We start from the raw sequence: 7,500 nt of genomic DNA, 5'->3' as shown, positions 1-7,500 counted from the left end.
TATATATATATATATATATATATATATATATATATATATGGGAGAATATACAAATAATAACAACAGACGAGGACAGGTGGTGTAAATAACAAAAGTATATATTAGTATGACGCTCGGGAATACGGAAAGTCTTTGACGTTTCGAGCTACGCTCTTCAACAGAAAGAATACGGAGACAAGGAGAAAGACACGGAGAAAAAAAATTGAATAGTGTTCAGTCAACGGTCAATCATAATAATGGCCGATCATAACAATGGCTGACCGGAAGTTAGAAATTCTTATTTCAGGAGAGCTAAGAAAGGGGGAGATAACAAACGGTGATCGGGAACGAGGGGCTGTGTGTGGGAGGTAGAATGCTGGTGGTCTTGACGTATGTAGTGTGAAAATGGGGAAGGGAGAAAGGGAGAAAGTAGTTGGTCAGTTGTAGTGTGTGCGTGGTGTGATGCGAGGGTATTGGTGTGGTGTGCGTGGTGTGATGCGAGGGTATTGGTGTGGTGTGATCTGAGGGTGTTGGGAGGTAGGGAAGGCATGGGTGGAGTGTGGGTTAGGCTGAGGGTGGGGTAGAGGTAGGGGTCTGTGGGTAGGGTGGGGTATGTGGGTAGGGTAGGGTATGTGGGTAGGGGTGGGTGGTGGGTGTAAGGAATTGGATGGGGTGGAGTGGGAAGGTAGAGTAGGAGTGTGTTGGGGTGTGGTGGGATGAGCTTATGAGGGGGTGTTGACGAGGAGGGAGAAGGGGAAGGTGGATGTAAGAGAGGGGGAAGATGGGTATGGGAGAGGAGAGGAAGAGAGGAGAGAGGGTGGGTATAAGAGAGGGAAGGTGGATTGAGAGAGGGGGGAGAAAGAGTGGAAGAGAAAGAGAGTGAGAGAGAGGGAAGAGGGGTATGGGGGGGAGAAAGAGAGGAAGAGAAAGAGAGTGAGAGAGAGGGGAAGAGAGTGAGAGAGTAAGGGTGAGAGAGTAAGAGAGTAAGAGTGTAGAGAGTAGGAGAGTAAGAGTGTAGAGAGTAAGAGTGAGAGAGGGGGGAGTACGAGAGAAGAGAGTGAGAGAGAGTAAGAGAGAGGAGAGAAAGAGTAGGGGTGAAGAGAAGTGGGAGTGGAGAGAAGTATGAAGAGAGGTGAAGAGACGTACAAAGAAGTAGGAGTCGGAGCAGGAGGTGGGGAGGGGAGAGATGGGTGGTAGGAGGGAGGGTGGGGGAGAGAGACAGGAGGAGGGGGTTAGATGAAGAGTGGAGGAGAGTTGAGCCCATGTGGCGCAAAGGAGCGAAGATAGAAGATTAATCCCTGTTCACGGCGCAAACGGGAGTCCGGATGGCCCCTGTGCATGGACAATCCAAACACAGACAGGTGTTGCCGCAAGGAGTGGCCGGCAGAACGGAAGTGGCGTGACACCGGGGTGTCATTGCCGACGTTGATATCTCGGAGGTGTTCCGCGAATCGGTCGGCCAGGCGGCGCCCCGTTTGTCCGATGTACAGGGATTGGCAGAGAGAGCAGGAGAGGCAATATATGATGTTGGTAGACGTGCAGGTGAAGGAGTCGGTGATGCGATAGGGTCGGTGATGGGTGCTGGTGAGGAGGGTGGTGTTGGAGAGGTAAGGGCAAGTGCGGCAGCGTGGGCGGGAGCAGGGGAACGAGCCAGGTTGGGAGGTTGGGTTGGGGAAGAAGCTGTGGACCAAGAGGTCCCGTAGGTTGTGGGCTCGTTTGAAGGAGGGGAGGGGTCGATTAGGGAAGATGTGGGAGGTGGAGGGGTCGGACTGGAGGCGCCGAAAAGCTCGGAGAATGGAGCGTTGGAGGGGTAGGGTGGTGGGATGGTAGGTGAGGGGAAAAGGGAGGCGGGAAACGGCAGGGCGGGTTCGGGGGGAGAGAGCAGATGCACGGTCCACAGAACGTGCTCTGGCAAGGGCGGTGTGGATGGTGGTGGGTGGATATCCACGCAGGCTAAAGTGGTGAGCCATGAGTTGAGACTGAGTCTCAAAGTCATGGCTGTCGCTACAAAGTCTGCGTAGACGGAGGAATTGGGAATAGGGGATGGAATGTTTTGTGTGTCTAGGGTGGGAGGAGGAGAAGTTGAGATAGGAGTGTGAGTCTGTGTGTTTGCAGTGTATGGAGGTGCTAAGGGCGGAGTGGAGGATGCTGACCGAAATGTCGAGAAAGGGGACAGAGGTGTCAGAGACAGTACAGGAGAAGTGGAGGGCAGGATGGAAAGACTGAACGAAAGAGAGGAACGAGTCAAGATGTTCGCGGGAGAGTGAGGTGGCACCGATACAGTCGTCGATATACCGACCGTATAGTTCGGGAGTAGGACCAGTGAAACTGGAGAATATTTGGGCCTCAACATAACCAACGAAGAGGTTCGCGTAGTTGGGGCCCATTCTCGTCCCCATGGCCACTCCCGAGAATTGCTGGTAGATATCTCCCGCGAACGAGAAGCAGTTGAGAGATAGGACAAGTTCGGCCAGACGAATGAGTGTGGAGGTGTCGGGTTGTGGGTTGGGGCGTTGGTCTAGAAAAAAACTTCAGGGCACGCAGCCCCTCGTCGTGGGGGATCACTGTATAGAGGCTCTGGATGTCTAGAGTGAAGAGAAGCTTAGAAGGGCCGGGAGGGAAAGAGAAAGAGTTGAATAGACGAAGCGCGTGGTTAGTGTCATGAATGTGGGAAGGGAGAGAAGCCACTAGGGGGGCGAGGACACGGTCTAGGTATTTTGAGATAAGCTCGGTGGGGCAGTTGCAGGCGGAGACGATGGGGCGGCCAGGGTTGTTCGGTTTATGGATCTTGGGGAGGAAGTAAATAGTGGGGGTGCGTGGGGTGCGAACAATAAGGTTGGAGGCGGTGGCGGGGAGACGGGAGGAGAGGATGAGGTCATGGATAGTGGAGGACACAGTCTGTTGGTAGCTGGGCGTGGGGTCGGAGGGCAGAGGGCGGTAGAATGAGGTATCTCGAAGTCGACGGAGAGCTTCGGCCTCGTAGAGGTCCGCGCGCCATTCTACCACGGCTCCACCCTTATCAGCCGGTTTTATGATGATGTCCGTGCGGCGTCGGAGGGATCGAAGGGCCGAGAGTTCGGCTGGGGAGATGTTGAGTCGAGATGGACGCCTGGAAAAGTTAAACCGGCCCACAGCGCGTTGGCAGGCGCCCCCGAAAAGATCAACTGCCTGGAACTGGCCAGGAGCAGGCGTCCACTGGGATGGTCGTCGGCCCAGGTCAGTGAAGCAGTCCTCGTTGGGTGCGGGTGGTGTGTTATGGAAAAGCGCACCCAACCTAACGCGGCGCACAAAGCTGTGGACATCAGCACGGGTTTGAAATTCCTTGCAGGATGGAGTGAGTGGGATGAAGCGCAGACCCCTATTGAGGACGGAGCGCTCCGCCTCAGAGAGAGGAAGATCTGGGGGAATGGTAACGACAGGCTGAAGTGGAGAAGGGGTGGGTGGAATAGAAGTAAGAGGGGATGAAGTAGGGTTAGGAGGGGCGGTCGGGATGGTGGAGGGCTGGGAGGGAGTGGGTGGAGTGTGTGTGGGAGAGGCAGGGTGGTTGGGTGTGGGTGGGGAATGCACATCAGGGAGGGAGAAGGGTGGTGGAGGGGTTGGGGTAGTGGCATCGGGTGTAGTGGAATGGAGGAGTGAGTGAAGTTTGCGGAGCTTAGTGTCGGTAAGAAATGCATGAAAGAGATGATTAAGTTGAATGATAAAGCGCAATGTATTGTGAGCATGGGAGGGTGACAGAGAGGAGAAAAATATGGAAAAGGCTGGAGGAAGAAGGCGGTCGATAGTGTGGATTTTAGAGAGATTGGAGCGAATGGTGGCCCGCATAAGGCGGTAGGATGTGGTGCGGAGTATGGGTAGAATGGTGGTAGAAGAGTGGAGAGTGGGGTGGAAATGGAGGCGGAAACCGTTAGGGATGAGGCGGTGATGTAAGCAGCGACTGAGAAACGTAATATGACTAGAGAAACGAGTCTTCTTGAATATGAGTAAGGAGAGTCGTATAGTAGGTTGAAAGTATAGAGAGGGAAGTGTGCGGAGGTATAGTTTTAGGCGGTTGTGGAGAGTGAGTTGGAAAGATTTGTAGTCAGGCATGATGGAACGAGAGAGAAAAGAAAATTAGACGTGGGAATGAGAATTACAAAGGTGTGGTGGAAAAAAACAAGCGTGATGAGAAAATTGGACGTGGCAAAAAGAAAAAAAAAGAAAAAAAGGGAAAAAAACCTGGAAAAAAAACTTTTTTTACAGGTGTGGGGGAAAAAAATAAAGGCATGAGGAGAAAAAACGAAAAAGGGGTTGTGAGAAGAAAATATATGCGAGGTGGGAGAAAAAAACAAAGCAAAAAGGAAGATGGGACAATAGGGAGAAAATGGGGTGACAGGGAGAGAAGAAACGAGAGGAGAAAAGAAAGGAAGGGAGAAGAATACAAAGTAATAGGTGCAGATTAGAGAAGACAGATTAGGAACATCCAGAGTACGAAGAGACGGTAGGTGAAGGAAAGTAAAGTAAAAAAGGATGATAAAGGAGCTTTACAAAAGTGGAAAAGTTCAAAAGTTTTTTAGACGTCGTGGTATATTGAAGCGATTTCCAATCAGAAGATGGGTCTAGTGTAATCCGTGGGTAGGAGAGGTACAGCCGGAGGGTATAAAGTTCAGAATCAAACAGTCCAGATCCAGAAGTAAAGAAGGTAGAATCCAAAAGTTGGTAGTGTGTGATGAGAGGAGACAGGATTAGCTGGTGCGACCACGTGAGCGTGTATTATATGTGGGAGAATATACAAATAATAACAACAGACGAGGATAGGTGGTGTAAATAACAAAAGTATATATTAGTATGACGCTCGGGAATACGGAAAGTCTTTGACGTTTCGAGCTACGCTCTTCAACAGAAAGAATACGGAGACAAGGAGAAAAACACGGAGAAAAAAGATTGAATAGTGTTCAGTCAACGGTCAATCATAATAATGGCCGATCATAACAATGGCTGACCGGAAGTTAGAAATTCTTATTTCAGGAGAGCTAAGAAAGGGGGAGATACAAACGGTGATCGGGAACGAGGGGCTGTGTGTGGGAGGTAGAATGCTGGTGATCTTGACGTATGTAGTGTGAAAATGGGGAAGGGAGAAAGGGAGAAAGTAGTTGGTCAGTTGTAGTGTGTGCGTGGTGTGATGCGAGGGTATTGGTGTGGTGTGATGTGAGGGTGTTGGGAGGTGGGGAAGGCATGGGTGGAGTGTGGGTTAGGCTGAGGGTGGGGTAGAGGTAGGGGTCTGTGGGTAGGGTGGGGTATGTGGGTAGGGGTGGGTGGTGGGTGTAAGGAATTGGATGGGGTGGAGTGGGAAGGTAGAGTAGGAGTGTGTTGGGGTGTGGTGGGATGAGCTTATGAGGGGGTGTTGACGAGGAGGGAGAAGGGGAAGGTGGATGTAAGAGAGGGGGAAGATGGGTATGGGAGGGGAGAGGAAGAGAGGAGAGAGGGTGGGTATAAGAGAGGGAAGGTGGATTGAGAGAGGGGGGAGAAAGAGAGGAAGAGAAAGAGAGGAAGAGAAAGATATATATATATATATATATATATATATATATGTATATGTATATATTTATATACACACATGTATGTATGTATGTATGTATGTATGTATGTATAAGAAAGCTAGACGCTAGATTTACGTCTGGGGAAAATACCTATTTAGACGAATGTGGTATTCTTTTACTCGTTTCAGTTAATATGACTGCGGCCATGCTAGAACATCGCCTTTAATCGAAAAAATCGACTTCAGGACTTATTCCTTGTAAACCTGGCATTTATTCCATCGGTCTCTTGTTCCGAACAGCTAGATTACGGAGACGTAAACACACCAACATCGATTGTCAATCGATGGTGGTGGTGGTGGGGGGTAAATACAGACGCACAAATACATATATACATATATACGACGAGCTTCTTTAAGTTTCCGTCTACCAAATCCACTCACAAGGCTTTTGTCGGCTCGTTGCTATAGCAGAAGATACTTGCCCAAGGAGCCACGAACTAGGACTGAACTCGGAACCATGTGGTTGAGAAGCAAACTTCTTTTTCCAGACAGCCACGCCTGGAAAAAACCAAACAAATTACAAGGTACCTGTGAGCTAAAAAAAACGAAATGACCATAGAAGGGAGCAACAAATGTGCATTTCGTCGTTGTTGCGGCCTGTCAGTGTCAGGTGATCATAGAATCGGTCACTCTAAAGTGTACAGAGGTAGCGTATAAACAATACATACGTGTGCATCGACACTACTTAGGCAGAATAAAATTCGAAATATGCAATAGAAACAGCTGTAGAGTAATATCTTTATTGTTATGATTTAACGTAAATGTATCGTTCACAGGCTGCAGTTATACACACTCACACAGAAAAACTTACACACACATACACACGCATGCACGCGCACATGCACACTAACACACACACATGTGACGACGAGTGGTTTAATGGTTAGGCTGTTGCGTTTACGATCGCTAGATTGTGGGCTCGATTCGCAGACCGAGCAATGTGCCATGTTCTTGAGCAAAACACTTCATTTCACGTTGCTCCAACTCCCCTTTCGATCTGTGAGGAATGCTAGCCAGCTCGCCTTGCCAGCAGGGTGGCGTCATTCGAAGACTAAAATAATACAAAGCGCATCGTGACCACACACACACGCACACACACGAAATAGCTGGAAAGAGCCAAGAGAAATAACTCTGAGTGACCATTCTGAGTTATTTCTCGTAGCTCATTTTTGTTGAAATCATGCAAATTACCTCGTCTTTATATGTATTCTACACCATTTTGTATAAATCTAAGTCCCTTGCCTAATGACGATAAGATCGGACAACTGTCGTGCGGATGACGGTTATTGAGCCAGAAACACAAGTCCCCGACTGTCTTCTTATCTCCAGAGAATAAAGCAGTCCTTTATTTTAATGACGTGCCTGTTTTGAGGAAAATATCAACTCTTGAATTTGATATGTCTTCTAGAGACAGAGATAAATCTAATAAATCAGGAATTTACGTTGTATGCCATTTGATATTCCTGTATTTGTATGTATGCATGTATGTATGTATGTATGTATGTATGTGTATATTCTATCTATCAATCTCTCTCTATATATACATACATATATACATAATACAAACTTGCATATATGCGTATATATATGCACACGGACACACAAGTATGCGTGTGCATATTTGTATGTATATATATATATATACAGGGGTTGGACAAAATAATGGAAACAGCTAGCATCATAGCATCACAATTTTGAAATATCTATAAAACCGTCAAAAGCTTGTTTATTTTTATGTTTTTTTAAAAATTATTATTGGTGTTGCTTAATATGTTTGGCTAAAATTGCCGTTCCTTTTCAGATATCATCAGAAAAAGGTAATTAAAATTCATTAAAATAACAGATGTATCGTACTTTCAAAGAGGTCAAATTGTTGGTGCTCGTATGGCAGGCGCTAGCGTAACGAAAAACAGCCGAAATGTTTGGTGTATCAAGAAGTACTGTCT

Source organism: Octopus bimaculoides, chromosome 3 (genome assembly GCF_046866305.1).
Source record: "Octopus bimaculoides isolate indiv1 chromosome 3, ASM4686630v1, whole genome shotgun sequence".
Lineage (NCBI taxonomy): Eukaryota > Metazoa > Mollusca > Cephalopoda > Octopoda > Octopodidae > Octopus > Octopus bimaculoides.
Note: the sequence above shows the minus strand (reverse complement) of the source record.